General features: G+C 60.3%; 1 protein-coding gene across 2 annotated transcripts in view; it reads left to right on the top strand.

The window, feature by feature from the left end:
- Positions 1 to 270: 270 nt before the first annotated feature.
- Positions 271 to 16,699, top strand: part of DAGLA (diacylglycerol lipase alpha) — a 62,493-nt gene continuing 46,064 nt past the window's right edge. The window contains exon 1 of one of the 2 annotated variants that reach the window (XM_086677218.1): positions 271 to 411. The gene's annotated coding sequence lies outside the window, so the exon portion shown is untranslated. Of the gene's footprint in view, positions 412 to 1,756; positions 1,954 to 16,699 lie in introns of those variants that run through there. The other variant, XM_086677220.1, reaches the window with a different exon arrangement.

Here is a 16,699-nt window from a genome sequence, read left to right as displayed (position 1 = left end):
GACCTGAAGGAGGTGGACCCGGGCGTTTTTCCCTTCCCCGCGTGCAGCGCCGCGGGTCCTGCCCCTCCCGGCCGCCTACGGAGCCCCCGCCGCGGCCCGAGCGGGGCGCCCACCGCCCCCACGCACCCGGCCCCGCGCCTGCGAAAGGCTCCGACTCGCTCCGGCCTCGGCGCCGCTCCCCTCCCTGGCACCAGGGGGCGCTGCCGCCCCACGGCCGTCGCCATGGTCACCGCTGGCGGCGGAGTGGGGTTTACGTAAAGGACGCAGCGTCCCCCGGGGGGCGGAGGCGGCCTTCGCGCCGGCGCCGGCGCCCTGCGGAAGCGGCGTTAGTGAATCGGGGCCTTGGGGAGCCCAGGATGGAGGTGGCGGTCGCGGCAGCGGCGGCGGGCCGAGCCCTGCGGAGGGCGGGAGGTAAGGGGGAGCCGCGGGCGCGGCGGGCCGGGGCCCCGGCGCGCGGGCGCGGTGCGAGCGGCGCGACGGGCTGGGGCAGTGTCCGGGGCGCGCGGTGGCCAGCCCGACGGGTCCGCCGGCAGAGGTGCGGCTGCCGCGGGCGCCCGTGGCAGGTGTGAGATCCATGCGGCCCCCGGCAGCGGTGTGGGATGGTGACACCCGTGGCACGGGCGTGGGCAGCGTGGGTCTGGCACAGGCAGCGTGGTCTCCCTGGCGCGGGTGTCAGAAGACTCACCCCCACCCTGGCGTGGTGGTGGCCGCCCAGGTGTGAGGCGGGTGCAGCCGCCTGTGCAGGTAGGTGATGGGCACAGCACCAGGACTTGGTTCCGGAGTGCCAGTGGCCAGTTTCTCGGCGTGTGGTGGTGCTCCTGGCATGGGTGTGAGGACGTGCTGCCATTGCTAGGGTGTTGGATGGTTCTGGCCTGACACGGTCTGGAGTGATGGCACCTGGACTTGAAGAATTGGCGCCCTCAGCATGGCAGGAGTTCCTGGAGCGACTGTGAGAAATGGTCTTGGCACAGCGTGGTGCCGGGGTGGGGGGGGGGGCTGCTTGGCCCCGTGAGGGGAGACTCCATGGCCCCCAGACCCTGATGGATCATTGCTCTGGTAGTGATGAGGAGCGTTGCCTCTGTCACGGGGGCCCACTTTTAGTGCCTGTTGGGTACACTGAGCTGAAGAAGGAGAAAGGCTGGGAGAAGGTTGGTGTCCTTTATAACGGACGTGAAAGAGAGATGCCAGGAGATGTTTCGACCACGAGGAACCCAGTGGTGACCCAGATGGAAACCTGACCAGGTACCAGCATTGTCCTGGGCTCATGTACTCATCCAGCTTTGGGGAAGGAGGAAGCAGTGGGGGTGGGGGCGGGCGGGGGGGGGGGGGGAGATGGTTCTCAGCAGTGATCACTGTCTTTGAACGTGTGTCACGAGAAACGTACAGGGCTGAGAGGTGACCCGCGTCGGAGCCCCGGGAGAGGCGGGCGCACCATCTATCTGTATTCTCCAGGCCCTGTCTTCTCTGTGGGTTGATGGCTCACTTCGGGGTATCTGGGACAGTTGCCTCTCCTCTTTGATGCTTGGAAGGCTTTGGGTCCAGAGGACCGTTTGGAAAGGTGCTTTGAAAGATGACTCTGCAGCTACTGGGAGTATGCTAGGGTTGCGCCTGCCTGCACCAGTCTTTTGGGAAGTTTTGAAGGAGGGTCTCACTCAGCATCACATGCTCTCCTACCTCTCAGAGAGGCCAATTTACAGAGCTCCGGGGAAGTTTGAGGACGGGGTGGGTGCTGGGTGGGAGGTGCCGCTGAGATGCCTTGAAGCCGGCGTGTCGTCCAGTGTATTTGGAGCCAGAGAACTTAAACTCCAGTCTTCAGCTGTGTGACCTTGGGCAGGTGACTTTCCCTCTCAGATCCCTGTGGCCAAGCGGTCGTGGAGGAGGAAAGGAGATGGTACGCCGGGAAGCCCTTTGTAAACAGTGAAAGGCTGTACGAAGGTCAGGGATTCTCGCCAGGTAAAGAGACCCAGGGTGGAGGCCATAGAAATGGAGGCCTGGAATGTGACTGGGGAGGAAGGCAGCTGGAAAGTCGAGAGAGAGCCTGTCACAGGGAATTAGAGGCCCTGAGTGTAAAGGCTCCTGGTGGGGGAAAAGTGGGATCTGTTGACAGTGTGAGTCAGCTGCTGAGCTGGAACCAGGCCCCAGGTCTCCCGAGGACGGTCCCGAGCGTGGCCGCAGCAACCGTGGGGTCCTGCAGGAGTGGCGGGAGCCGGAGGAAGCCCTTCTCTTGCTCTCCAGACACGCCTCATGGTCGCACAGGGCCGGGAGGTGTCTGTGGCTGACAGATCTGGGGTACCTGTGTGGGAGGGAGACTTGGAAGTGTTGTGTTTTCTCTTGAGAATTTCCTTTGGCTCCGGGTGCTGAAGGTGGGGGTGGGGAGCAGGCGCATCAGCGTTTTTGGGGCTGTGGCCTGAGGAAAGCAAAGTGGGTCAGAGCCACCAGAGTGGACGCAGGGCTGGGTGGTCCTGCCGGGGAGGTTGGGGCGGCGTGATGGGAGGGCCGGGGGCCGTGGGGGGTGGGGGGAACGCCACTGGACACGCCGGGCAAGGAGAAGGGGCGAGGGCCTCCTCGGAGGGGTCTTCTGGGGGTGGATGCGCGTGGCACGAGTTCCCCGGGACGTCTCACCTGACACGGCCCCACTTCTGTCTGTGAAGGGCCTTCCCACGCGGGGACGATGAGGGCGGCGGCAGATCGCTTAGCTTTCTGCCTCGAGGGGCCTAGTTCCCGACCACAGGCTGGATTACAGACCCCGGGAGCCCAGGCCCATTTCTCAAGCTTTGCACGTTGAGTGTCTGTTTTAGCCAGCAACCCATTGAACTTGCTTGCTCCCCGAGGGAGGAAGTTTTTGCTCCACGTCCGGGCCGCAGGGTCAAGCCTCGTGGGTGGAGGAGGGACGTGGCTCTTTGAGACCCAGGGTGGTGAGCTGACTTTTCCCTGCCCTGGGACTCATTCTGCCCCAGCGGCTGCCGCCTGGACACTGTTAGAGCTTCCCGGGCCATGCGCTCCAGGTGGGTGGGAGGGGTCCGAGGCCTGTCCCGCATGCTCCCCGCGGTGCCCTTCTCTGCCTCCCCGGGAGTTGCCCTCTCTGCAAGAGGAAGCCTGGAGCCTCCCTGTTGTGAATATTCAGCATTCAAGTCCCCTCAGCTCACCCTCCACACCTCCGGCCTGTTTGTTCTGATTTATGGCTCAGCCTTCTGGTCTTGGGCTTCAGGAGCCCTTTGCAGCCACCCCTTGCCATCTGCTCGGGATGCTGGGACTCGGCACAGCAGAGCTGGGTGGCAGGCGGGGCAGATCGGAGACGCCGAGAGGAAGAGTTGGCCTCTGTTCCCCAAAAGCAGAGCTGAGCTTTCTTCCAGAGTCTTCGGGGTTTTGAGGCAGTAGGGAGCCCAGCCGGGTCACCACCCCTTGTCTTTGGGCACAGATGCTGCTTTTGAGCAGATTCCAGCTGGGGCAGGGGGCTAGTCACATAGGAATGGACATCAAGGGCGAGCAGCCCTCTGGAGCCGAGATCTTTTCAACTCTGGTCCTCAGTCCTGTTCCCATTGCTTTTGTCCGTGTTTCTCCAAAAGTTGCTTAAGTCAGCTCCTGGCAACCTTCCTTCCTCAGCTGCCTCATAAATCATGGTGCCCGGCTGCTCTGCTTCAGGGGTGCCAGGGAATCGGGCATCTCTGGACAGAGGATTCTGGACCAGAGCTCAGAGTGCCAGGCCAGCCAGCCACGGCTGGAGGCGCAGCCTGGCGCTGGAAGCCACTCGTCCCCCAGTCCCTCTGCCAGGGACCAGAGGGGGACCTCTGGGTTTAATCACCTGTTGGCCCAGCCCTCCACCTGAGTTCAGCTTCTCACTGGAATCGCTTTACATTACACGCTAGTGGACCAGGCAAGTAGCGCTGGGGGAAAACATCAATGAGCGTGTGGTCAGAGGAAGATAAATCTCGTAGAACCACGGAGCCCAGGACATTGCAGGATGTGGTTACCTCCCCAGCGGGCAGGGCTGACAACTGTTTATCTTGATTTTCTTTTTTTCCTTTCTGATGCCGACTTTGGCGGGGCTGGATGTCTCTGGGGAGGACAGGGGGAGCGTGCGTGTAAGTGAGGAAGACCCGGGCGACTGTCCTACCCCCGGGGACCTTGGAGATGAGGCGGAGGGGAGTGCGCGCGCCGTGGCCACAGGTGAGGAGGGTGCTTGGCGGGAGGGCCCAAGCCCTCCTTGGGCTGGCTGGCGGGCTGGTGGGTTGGGATGAGCAGGGGTGGGGCTGTTCCCCAGGCAGGGCCGCCCGGGGATTGCACGTGTGTGTAGCCGCGTGTGCCCGTAGCTTTCTGTGGGAAGTGAGGGCTGAGGGGGTGTGGAGCGCCTGGCGGTGTGGGAACTCGTGGGCTCCTGTGTCTGGCTGGCCTGGTGTCAGTGGGTGTGAGGAGCAGGGGGCGTTGTTGGGCTCCAGGGAGCAGGAGAGAACAGTGGGAGCAGGGGGGAGTCCGCCTTCCAGCTGGGGGGCGGGTAACGTCTCCTGTTGTGATTCCTGCGGAAGGAGCCTTCCTGCTTTCTCGGTATTCCTTAGAAGGAAGCCCAGGCTGGAGGCGTGGCTCCCCAGCTCCCATATGTGCTCGCGCAGGCCTGCGTCCCTGTTTCTCCTCAAGCCCCCTGGAAGTCAGCTGGGGATAGTCCAGTCGGATGACAGAAGACGGCATGATAGCCACGGGCATAAAGACTTGGGGCTCTGGGGTCCAACAGACCCGGCTTTGAATCCTCGTACCTCTCTATTCCTCAGTTTCCTCATCTGTAAGATAGGGACAGTAAAACCTCCCACCACTAAGGTTTCCACGGCCTAATAATGTCTGGCGAGTAGAAAGATCATGATGAAAGCAAGAACACAGACACACACACACACACACACACACACACACACACACACACGTTTTTTGCTCTTGTAATCAGAATCTTTTCCATAGAAAAGCAGTTACATCGTGATCTGCATATATTAGCATCAAGGAAGCTGTAATAGGTCATGTCCCTTTTCTTGAGGAAGTCAGCTCCACCCCACCCTTGGCATGGATGGAATCTTGCTAATCTGTCAACAGAAACATGGGAATAATGCGTTGACCCCTGGGGACAGTTTCCACTTGGATGCGGCAGTGGTCCTTTCCTGAGCGCTTACAGCGGTTTGGGCTCAGTGAGGCCATACCAGACCCTGTAAGATTCAGGTTCTGCCCTCCAGGCGTTCGAAATCTATGGAGAAGGTTCGCGACGGACATGAAGGTCTGTGCTGCACTTCCAAGAGGGGGCCTGCCGGAGGTCAAAGGAGATTGAGGAACTTGGACCAGGGAGGTCGGCGGAGACTCGGGTGGCGATGGCCTTTAACCTGGGCCATCCAGGTGATGGTAGAGGAAGCGGCAGCAGTGGAGGGTGTGGCTGGGAAAATGAGCCGCTGGCTCGTTGTGGTCTGGCTTGAGTGGAGGGCGCACGACATGGAAGCAGTGAAAGCTGGGGTTGACACGGTGACTTGGAGCTGGGTCCCCGGGAACATGACGGCAGGGCTGCAGGTTGGGTCTGTGGAAAACATGGGCAGCCACTGAAGTGTTCTGAGCAAGAGGGTGGTGGGCTGGTGGTCGGTAAGAGGTGGGCGCGGGGGAGGGCCTGGGGGCAGGCCCCGGATCAGAGCTGGGCTGGGTGATTTTAGGGAGACGGCAAGGTGTGTGAAGGGTTCGGGGCCCGGATTCTGTCTCAGCCTGAGATGCGTTTCCCACTCTTGACTTTCAGCTGCCTTGATTCCTAGAGGCTCCAGGCCACTCCAGGCCAGGAGTTTGAGGAGTGGCCTTCAGGGACCCCCGGGAGGCTGGTTGTTCCGCCCGCAAGGCTGTTCTCATCTCCGAGGACCCATCGAAGGGGTTCCAGTGTTCCTAGCATTTATTTCCAGGCGTTTGATCATTTTCTCACCAAATTACCCCTTGAAATTTCGCCTGCCTGAGTTCAGCCCAGGAGGTTACTATTCTGGGAAGTTTCATCAAAACCCTTTCAGCGTTTGCGAATTCTCTAAGCTGGGGGGCAGGTGGGAGGAAGACAGGGCTCGTCTGCACCGGTGTTCTTGGGGGCCGCTTGGGAGAGCCGGTCCCAGCACCTGAAAATGCTCCTGGTGGCAGGGCGCTCCGGGCAGGGGGCTGGGGAAGGGTGGGCCGAGGCTGTCGTAAGGGGAGGCAGGACACCGCTTCTAATTCATCCCGAAAAGGCCCCTTGTCGTTGCCTCTCCTGGAGCCATTTAATTAATTTATGATTGATGTTCCTGGACTTACTTGAGGTTAATTTATTATTGATGTGCCTTCATTATATACAATTCACCCTGTACCTTTGAGCACATGGCTCCCCTGCTGGGCAGGCCACACGGTGGGGTGAGCACTGCGGGGCTGCTTCTCTGGGCCTCACCCCCCTCACCCCTGGGGACAGAGCCCTGCACCTGGCTCTTGTCAAACTCTTTCAGGTTTGGGGGTCTGAGAAGACGCCGGGGCTTCTGTCTCCAGGGGGCTTTGCTCGGCCACGTTGTAACAGTAATAATAATCATTTCCATTTTGTGAATGTGGGGGAACTAACCCGGCACAGTGTGTAGAGGGTCTCATTTACTCCTTGCTTCGGGCAGCCCCCTCCACTCCTTCGTCTCCCCGACCCCTGTCTTACAGGCAGCTTCGGGAGGTCGAGTTACCTCCTTGAGGACACAAGGCAAGTAGATGGGGAGCCAGGCGTGAGCCCAGGACCCCGGCCTCTCCTTCAGGCCGTTCCCCTGTGAAGCCTTTCTTCTGCTCCCCTGAACTCCAGGGCCGTCCTGGCTAACATCGGGGCATGTAGCACCGACACCCGGGAGAGTGTGTCTTGTTACGTGTGGATGGCTTGTCCCCGTCCCTAATCCATATGCTCACTGAAGGCTAAGGAGCAAAATGGCACTTACTGAGATAAGAGCCAGGTGCCATGCTAAGCACTTTTCCTACATTAGCTCGTTGAATCCTTATAACCATCCCAAGAGGCAGGTGATAACAACCCATTCTACAGATGAGGTTTACAAGTGCTCTGGTTGGGGCGCCTAGGTGGCTCCGTTGGTTGAGCGTCCGACTCTTGATTTCGGCTCAGGTTGTGATCTCACGGTTTCATGAATTCGAGCCCCACGTCGGGCGCTATGCTGACAGCACGGAGCCTTCTTGGGATTCTCTCTCCTCTCTCTGCCCTTCACCCCACTCTCATGCGTGCTGGCTCGCTCTCTCTTTCTCTCTCTCTCTCTCAAAATAAACCAACAAAACAAGAAATGTGTTCTGGGCACTCAGCTAATAGATGGCAGAACCAGGATTTGGACCCTAGCAGCCTTGAGATTCCTGCTATAATCTCTCCCTGTAATCCCCTCTCACTCCATCTCTCCATCTCCTTGGGCCTGTTTGTTTATTGCATGTCTGTATGTTTATCCAATGGCCACCTCCCCTTTCTCCTACTTGGCCGAGTGCTGGCCTACATCGGCCCCCCCTCCTTTGCTGTAGGGACCAGGAGTGCCCACTCACATGGGGTGGGTGATTTTAGGGAGACGGCAAGGCGTGAGAAGGGCTCGGGCCCGGATTCTGCTCTTGGCTCAGCTGGGCAGCTTCACATGAGTCACTCAGCCCCTCTGAGCCTCAGTTGCCCTGTTTGTATATCAGCAACCGTGGTATTTATTCTCTCTTTCACTGGCTGCACCCACGCTCAGAGGCGATGTGGGATAGGACAGACACTGTACTAATCAAGGGTTAGATTGCTTGTGTATGGGATCCAAGAGTTGGCATGAAGGCCAGGAATGCTTAAGGCTGGATGCAGAAACCCAGGCCAGGGGATCTGTGCCCACCTTCTGAGCCTCCCTGGATGGGCTGATGAACTCCGTGGCTTGCTAGCTGGCAAGAACTTGCTCAAGGACCCTGTGTGGCTAAGAGCTGGGCAGGAGGTCCCTAGAGTGGGTGCCAGGCTCTAGTCCGGTGTCCCCGTTGGCTGAGTAGTCCTGGTTCCTTCGAGGTGGTCCCTCATGCACTGGGTTCTTGGGTTGGAAGGAAATGCAGGAGGCCTTCCTGGTGGTTCTGGGCCCCACAACCCCTCTCATCTGGTCAGCCTGACTAGGTCAGTTCAGGCTAGGTTCAGCGAGGAAGGAGATAGTTTGCCCGGCAGCCGCTTGGACCTCCCCTCACCCCTCAAAATAATGTGGAAAGCCCAGTGAAGAGGTGAGCCCTGCGTCTGTTCCGGAAAACAGTGAGACTGTCAGCCTCTCCGTGGCAGGGTTCCCAGGGCGTTGGCTAGGAGTCCTCTGCTTTCTCATCAGCTTTACTCCGAGCACGTTTCAGCGCCGGGCCGGGCCTGGGGAACACGATCTGGGCTGCCAGGGCCCCCCAGGGCCAGAAGAAGAGGGCAGAGATCTCAGTGGGCAGGGGTGGGGCACGCCTGGCACGGCTGTTGGAAGTCTGCGGCCAGGCTGCTGTTAGATGACGTTTCACTTCCCAAGTTTCCGCCTCCTGCAGCCGGGATTACATCAGGCTCCCCCCGGCACGCCCTGCAGCCAGCCCCCACCTCTCACAGGCTCCTACACTGCCCTGGGACAGCTGTCCCCGCAGTTCAGGGCAGGCCAGGCCGCAGAATCTGCAGGCATCCCCAGGCCCATCGGCAGCTGAGGGGACTGCCCTGGTTCAGCTGCAGGCGCCAGTCACCCTGCGTGTGCTGCCTCCAGTCAGCACCTGCCCGCCTCACCTCCCAGGACCTCTGGTCTCCAAGACCATGCCACCCATCAGTTCCTTGGCTTATGCCCTTCTCATTCATTCTCCGTTTCTTTCTTTAAAATTAGCATAGCATGGGGGTGGGGCACCTGGGCAGCTCCCCGTGGGTCGGTTAAGCATCTGACTTCCGCTCAGGTCGTGATCTCACAGCTTGCGAATTCGAGCCCCGCGTCAGGCTCTGTGCTGACTGCTCAGAGCCCGGAGCCTGCTTCGGATTCTGTCTCCCTCTCTCAGCCCCTCCCTTGCCCTTGCTCTCTCTCTCAAACATAAACATTAAAAAAATTAAAAACTAAAAACAATAAAATTAGCACGGCATAGGCCTGCCAGCATGGACCTTAGCATAAAGGTGGAGCTTTATTTGAGTCCGCTACTACTTGGGCAGGTCACTTAACCGCCGATCCTCAGTTTCTTCATCTCGAAAATGGGGCTCTCATGGAGTGTGGCCACCGTCAGGACCCAATGAGATACCACCTTGGAAGTTCTGCCCAGTGCCAAGAACAGCGTAGGTATTCAAGACATGTTACATGCTGTGATCAATTATGATGATTTCAACTCTTCTCTGTCAGCCCAGGCGGGTGCTAAGCTGACCGGACACCCTCCCTTTCCTGAGGCTGTGTCTCCTCTGCAGCCAGGCAACCCTGGGCCCTCTCCTGTGATGCAGGCCAGCCCCTCGGGCTTCCTTCAGTCCCCTCCCACTTCTGGGCCACTTCTCAGGGCTGGCAGCGTCCCACTTTCCCTCTGGCATCTTAACCATCCTTAGGCTGGTCCCCACCCCCCACCCCGCGTTCCTTTTGGTTTCTCTCCTGTGTTGCTTTCTTTCCCCTTGGCACCTCTTCCTTCCGTCTGCTTTTTGTACACCTCCTCCTCCCGTAAGGCTTTTGGGGGAAGCCGGTGTCTTTCCTCGGAGACCCTCTGACCCTCCTGTGCAAAGAGGTGGCCTCTCAGCCCCTCCGGTTCTGCTCAGCTGGGGGTCAGACGGTGAGGGTTGGGGGAGGGTCACGATTTGGCCCCTCCCAAGAACATTGGCAACCTTGACAAATCCAGAGTCCTGTCACGTCCCCCTCCGGTCTCGGGAGCCTGCCACATGGGCAGCCACTCCGGTGACTGCAGAAGCAGGCCACTGCTGCCGAGGGGAACGGGCTGGCAGCCACGGGGAACCCACCCTTGGGGGTCCCCAGAGCCCCAGCAGAGGCTTCAGGTTCCAGTGGCCGCAAATCCTGAAGGAGAAGGAAAAGGCCAGGGTCAACCCCAGTTTCCTGGAGCCAGAAAAACAGCCGCACCTGAAGTCTCTTTCCTTCTGGGAAGTCATGGAATTTGTCTCAGGAGGTTGCTTCAGTTTCATACCTTGGCAAAGAACTCCGTCTTTCTCCACCTCCTTCCCCGGGACGGGGGCCAGGCTGTGGAGAAGAGCTGTGCCCCCTCTGTCCACCCGGTTCTTTCAGGGACATTTGTTTATCAAGCACGTACGGCGTGCTCAGCTTGGGCCTGGAGCTGAGAATCGTGAGTTTTCACCTGGTCCTCTGGGAGTTCCCAGGTCGGGGACTGAGCTGTAACACAGGTCTTACAGATGTAACAACAGCAACATGAGCGAAGCTTTCCCAGCAAGGCCAGTCGTCTATGCTTTCTGTGCAGTAATTCATTCAACGCAAAGATTGGGGACAGCGGCCACTCGCCCGGCACTAGGCTCTGCGCTCAGGGCAGTACCCACCCGTCCCGAGGAGGGAAGCACCCCCAGTTTACAGCAGAGGGACAGGTCAAAGACCTGCCTCCTCGTGGAATTGAAGGGGTTCCGCTGACGGCCTCAAGTTCACAGCCGGCAGACCGCAGGCCCTTTTCCGTCTGGCCCCTGCTCTCGGCACGTTCCTTCTTGCCCTCCCACCTTGCGTCGGGTTTGGGGCCCCTCTGAGCCACGGGAAGAGCAGGTTCCCACAAAAGGAAGGCTCCCCTTTGGCCACCCCGTTGCTGAGAGAGCAGCCTCCCCCACTGCCGGGAAGCCCTGCCAGTCCCCGGGGGCAGGCCACCGCGTCCGACCCCGTACCTCGCCGGCCTTGGCAGGCGGCTCTCAGGCGCACAGAGGATTGTTCCTCTCGCCCCACATGCCCCCGCCAGTAATGTTGGGCTCTTGCAGGTGGTTCTCCATGCTGCCTACCTGCGCCACCATACGGTTTGATAAACGGGCTGATGGACGGCCCCTGGTCCCTGGAGCCGCCTTCTCCACTTCTCGGCCCCTGTAGAGAGCCTGCCCCGCCCTTCCCCAGGTGAACCCCATTCAGCAAGCTTCCGGCAGCGGTAACTAAACCGGGCACCTAGCCCACCACCTGCTCAGTACTTTATAAAAGTTTAACCTTAATGGTGTAACGAACTCCCATCATAAAGCAGCTGGAGCAGTGCATCCTGGGATGTATAAATTATAGGAGCCCTCTGAAGTTGTAATTGGAAATGGCAGCAACTGGAAGGTTGAAAGAGGCCGGCCTCGTTGGGCTGAGCACAGCTGCTCTCTCCTTCCTTTCAAAAGGCACACAGGACTGAGTCTAGCTGTGAAAAAAGAACGTCCTCAGACCAAACTGAGTTCCTGATTCCTCCACCCCACTTCCCATTTCCTGCCCCCCAACCGTGTCTGCAGAGGCTGCGGGCTTTGGAGGCGGGCACCCCACCCAGGCCCTGTGCCCTGGCTCCACGCCACAGACAGAGTGGGCCGGAGGGAGTGAACACGGGTGCGGACCCGGCAAACGGGGTAGGCTCCAGGTCCACCATCTCCCAGGGACCGCTTACCGTCGCCTGACGTCCCCAGCCCCCTGAGGTCCCACCCACAAAGTGGAGAGCTCGAGCCCACCTGGCAGAGTGGTTGTGGAGATTCCAGCTGGGAGCCACAGGGAGTGTTGGGATGCTGGGTTGGGAGCTCGGGCTCTGAGGCTGGGCCGTCCTCTTCCTGTCACATCTCCTGCCTGCGGTGCTCGTGAGACCTTAACCAAGTCACTTAGCCTCTCAGCTGCAGTTTCCCCCTGTAAAATCAGGGGGATCCGTGACCTACTTCTGGTGGGGGGGTGGGTCAGGAGGATGACAAGGGATGACACTTGGGAAGGACTCAGCATGGTGCTTCTTTGATGGGCACTGTGGATCCCCAGGGAGGCTGGATGGGGTCCCGGATCTGCGTCCAGCGATGTGGCTCACACACACCTTGAGTGGCCAGGACGTGGTGCTTGACCCACAGAAGTGCTTACTAAGAGCTGTGATTATTCATGCAGGGTAAGTGCCCATCGCCTGCACCTGTGTGTGGTGCCCACGGTGGCTTTAGCTCAGTGCCCCTGACTGTGGCCCGTGGGCCAGCAGCGGCACCACCACCTGGGAACAGGTTAACAGTACAGAATCTGTGTCCCTGCCCCCACCCCTGACTCAGGATCTCTGGGGGCAGAGCCCAGGTATCTGTGGTTTAACCAGCTCTGGGTTGCTGTGTTCCTTCACTCGCTCCGGTCAGAGAAACACTGCTGGGCTCACCCTCGAGAGCAGGGCTTCTCTGGGTGCGGGGTGGCTGACCCCAGCCTCAGAACCCCCTGGGGTTGGCCAGGTGGTGCTTGTTCCAGATCTAGGTTCCTAGGCCCTACCTCGGACCGGTGGATTCAGAATTTCTGGGTGGGGCCTGGGAATCTGCATTTATCCCTCTCCTCACTGCCATTCTAGTTGAGAGTCACGGGGAGGGGGGGTCACTCGCTGCCTGAGAGCTGTGGAGAAGAGCAGGACCCCCACTCCCCACCCCCTCCGCATCTTGTGCACGAGGCTTTGCAGAGGCTGGGGTGGGGAGAAGGAGCACTGCGGGGGGGCCGGGAGCCTCGGAGCTCCAGCACGGGCTCCCCCTGGGGTGCTGGGGCTGCTCTGCCTTGGACCCAGCGGGTGGGGCCTTTTCTCACGGCGAGAGGAGGGAAACAGCCTAACAACCACTGGCGGGGAATGGGTTGAATGAACTCACGCACACCATGCACATGGCCTGCCCCACAGCGATGAGGGAATATGGGGCCAGGACAGTGTTTAACGAGGAGAGATGTTCACCTTCTCTGCTCAGCGCGGAAAAAGCGGCAGGTACGGAATGATCCCGTATTTGGACAGACGCGAGACTAGACGGATGTTAATAGTTCATAATTTTCCTAGGAGGATCATGGTGACTTCTATTTGTCTCTTTCTGTTTTTGTTTGTTTGCTTCTGTTTTCTATAGAGAACACGTGTTTTGTAAGAAGAAAAAAGTAGACACAGATAAGCATGTCTGGCCCAGGGTTTTCGGTCACAGGTGCCAGTGAGAGGCCCAGACTCCCAGGACTCCCCTCCCACTTGACCTGCCTGCTAGGGTGACCTTCACCACCATCCCTGTCACCTCCAGGCTGTGACCTCACCCCCAGTCCTTCACACTGTTTCTCCCACTCTTTCGCCTCCTGTCTGCTCTGAGTCCTTCCATGGCAATGGCGAGGACACCTCCTCCCCTCCACACAGGAGGGGTGGGGAGGGGAGAGCTGAGGGGTGGGAGCCCCCCCCCCCGCCCCCCAGCCTGTAAGCCTCTGGGGCAGAGCTCGCTTTTCATTGGGGGTCACCTGGGCACCTACACCGAATTTCCAGAGTCTAGGCACATAGGATGTATCTGGGAAGCAACGGCGGAATGGAGACTGAACAGACACGTAGCTGTGCTGGCCTTCGGCCTGCCAGCACGCTTCTCTGGGCTTAGGGGTTTCGGCTCTAACATTCGTGGAGGGTTGAGCTCTGATTCCCCTCAGGCCCTTCCAGCTCCAACCTGTTGGGACTCATACCTTCCCACTCCTGCCCCCTTGCCTGGTTTTCTAAGCAAGTCGTGCTGTCCCCAAGAAGGCTCCACCTGTCTGTCCCAGCTGCCCCGGCGAGCGTGCTTGCAAAAGCAGCTGCTCAGGGCAGGGCCTCCAGGCAAGGGTGACAGGAGGGAGGGGATCCCAGGTGCCGCGAAACAGTAGGCCACAGGGGCAGAGGGCACCCATTGGTCCTGAATCTGACATTGGTCTCTGTCGAACCCTGGGTAGCCTCTGTGCTGCCTGTGGTCGGGGAAGGGGGGGAGGGGTCTGTTTTCCACCTCCTCCTGTGCCCGGCTGCCATCAGGCCCCAGCAGCCCTGAGTCTCCGGCCCTTTCAGCTGCTGTTTTCCAGTGAGTGGCTCAGGGAGGAGGGAGGGTGGGAGAAATCCATTCAAGCCATTTGTTTTAACGACATTGAAGTAAACCCATGGGATTTGCGTGGTCACATGTTTTCAGTCTTCTTTCAAAGAAATGGATGGGTTTCTGGGTCTCTCCCACCACCAGCTTCCCTGCCTGGCAAGTCCGAGAGGCCCAGTTTTCAGGAAGAATCGTGAAGAAGGGGAAGCCCCCGCCAGGGTGGGAAGGAAGATCAAAGTGGTGTGGGCGAGGGGAGAGCTGGGACCACCTCAACCTGGGCTTTTGTCTCCCCACGTGTGGAGGGGCTCCTGCCCAGGTAACACCAAGGGTGCGCCTGCCCTTGGTGCATTTCCCAGCGTGTTTTTCTTGGCCTACGGAGCCTGCAGAAATCAGCTTTGCCAGCAACCCAGAGGCAGGAGCCGGGTGCTGATGGTAGTGCTCAGCACACAGCCCTACGAGGGCAGAGGTGAGGGAGGCAGGGTTCTGTGCTGGCTGGGGTCTGGCCCAGGAACAAGGTGCATTTGCCTCTGGGGTTCTGAGAGGCTTTCTGTAGGGCAGGAGGGAACAAGCAAGCCTTACTTCCCTGACTTTTTCTTCCTGGTAGTGACCTGCTCAGCCTCCAGCACCTCTGGGAAGCCTTCTCTGTCGCTGTCCCCACCGTGGGGCCCCCCGGCATCATGGCTCCATAGCCCCCGGCCTGCGTGTGGGTTTTCTTTTGCACTGTGAGCTCCTCACGGATAGGAATCGGCATCTCCGTGTTCTTATCCCCAGAAGCTCCTTCTTAAGGTCCCCCTGAGTGCATCCGAAGCCCCAGCTGGCACTCCCAGGCCCTGAGTCTGGTCTCCTGGCCTGGTCTTGGAGCCCACTGAGGCAGTGGAAGGGTGTGTGTGCTCAGAACGCACTCCCCCCTTACTCTCCTCTCCTATGCCAAGAAGGAGTCAGGCTGGAAGGGAAGGGGGTAAGGGGTGGGTGGCATTGGACCGTGAGGCACTGGCCAGAATGTCCCACAGGACAGACCCAGCCTGCAGCTGCCATAGGCGGCATCTCACAGACCCCCTCCCCTGCACCCCCAGGCCTTGAAGCAGCCGCTAACGCCAACCGGTCTGGCTGGTTTGTGGGGACCTGGCCCTGTTTCTTGAGGGACAGGATGTCCTGCTGGGAGCAGCCTTTGTGCCTGTCCTTTCTGTCCTGCCCCCTTCTGGCTCTCAGGCTGGTCGCCTCCTGGCCTTTTTCTCCTCGTTGCCCTCCTTGCCTCTCGCCTCACTGGAGGGCCTTGACCCTGCCCTCCTTGAAGTGCAGGACCGTGGGGGTACCCGGGCAGGAGTCAGAGGCCGGGGCCTCCCAGGAATGAGGCAGGGCTGTCCAGGACCCTCGCCTGGTGAGACCCTGGGGGTGCCCGGGCCCTGGAAGCAGGACACCCGGTGGTTGGGGTGACAAGTACCAGGCAGGACCCCAGCTCCTCGCCCTGCTGACATGCCAAGGACAGGGGCCTGGCGGTCTGAAGAGGCCACGGAACAAGGCGTGGGACCAGCAGGCTCCCTGGCACCGTGACTCCTCCCTCCCGCCACCGCCCTCGCCAGGCTCCCCTCTCAGGGAACAGGAAATGGGGGTGGGGGAGCCCGGGTGTTCCTCTCGCCCTCTGCCGGGAGGGGCCGGGTGCCCCACTCCGTAGGTGTCAGCAGAACTGTCACCCAGCGGCGGGCGCCGGGGCTGGGATTTCCCTGGCTGACTCACCCCCGGCCTGGCTGTGCCTCAGCCTAGGCAGGAGTTGTTTGTGAAGGTGTCTGGTAGACGGAGGGAGTCCCAGGAATGGGGGAGCAGGTCCCTGGGGTTGGCTGTGGGCGGGGCCCCTCACAGAGCTCTCCGCCCTCCGCACCTGCACCTGGAGACCCCAAGTGCTCCAGGGAGCACAACCACCACACTTCCCGACGCGGGAGGAGCGGTGAGGCACCTGGGGACCTGAGCACAAGCGGGGCTGCCTCTGCCTCCGACGAGAGGGTCCCCCCCAAGGGCAAAATGCCTTCCCTCCAGAGAATAGAGAAGCCATTGATTGCCCTCATCCCCAGGCACTCCACAGACAGGCGCCTGGAGGAAGGAGGGGGGGACTGTGGGAGGCAGGAAGTGAGGCCAGCACAGTGACCCGGCCAGGGGCCGAGGACCCTTGGAGAAAGGGAAGAAACTGTAGGCTGCCCCCCAGAAGAACTCACAGGAGTCTGTGTGAGATTTCCAGGCCCACAGATGCCCTGGAGCACATCTTGGGGCCCTCCTCGGCCCCAGCTGCCGATGCCGCCCTCAGCTGAGAGCTGGCAGCGGGGTGGAGGTGTCACAGTTACGGTGTGGGGGGGACTGGGGGAGGACCGTGCAGACAGAAATGTGGAGTGTGTGCCTTGCAAGCAGGCCTGTGGGGGTGGCGGCAGCAGAGCCGCGTAGGGCGAGCCGGGCTGGGGGTGGGATGGCATGTACCGTTCTGAGCGAGTGCCCCGGCGTCCCTGCCCTCCTCTTGTTGATGGGAGGGAGAGTCACCCCCTGACGTCTCCAGGCTAGAATAGCAGGGGCTGGCAGCCCCCAGGGGCCAGGCTGCCAGGGCTCAGGTTCACAGGGTGGCATCTGGGACCCTGGCACAGCTCTGTCTCAGCAGACAGACTTCTCAGCCCTCTACCCGCTGCCTGGCCTGGTGAGAAATGGAGCCATTTCTGTGGGCCGGGTGCCACAGGGGCAGCCCCAGTGTGTCTGATGAACGGGCCACTTAAACCCCCAGCAAGCACGTCTGGCCCCTTTGGC

This window comes from Puma concolor, chromosome D1 (assembly GCF_028749965.1).
Source record: "Puma concolor isolate L17-30 chromosome D1, mPumCon1.1.hap2, whole genome shotgun sequence".
In the NCBI taxonomy this organism is placed as follows: Eukaryota; Metazoa; Chordata; class Mammalia; order Carnivora; family Felidae; genus Puma; species Puma concolor.
Note: the sequence above shows the minus strand (reverse complement) of the source record. Positions and strands in the feature narration are given on the sequence as shown.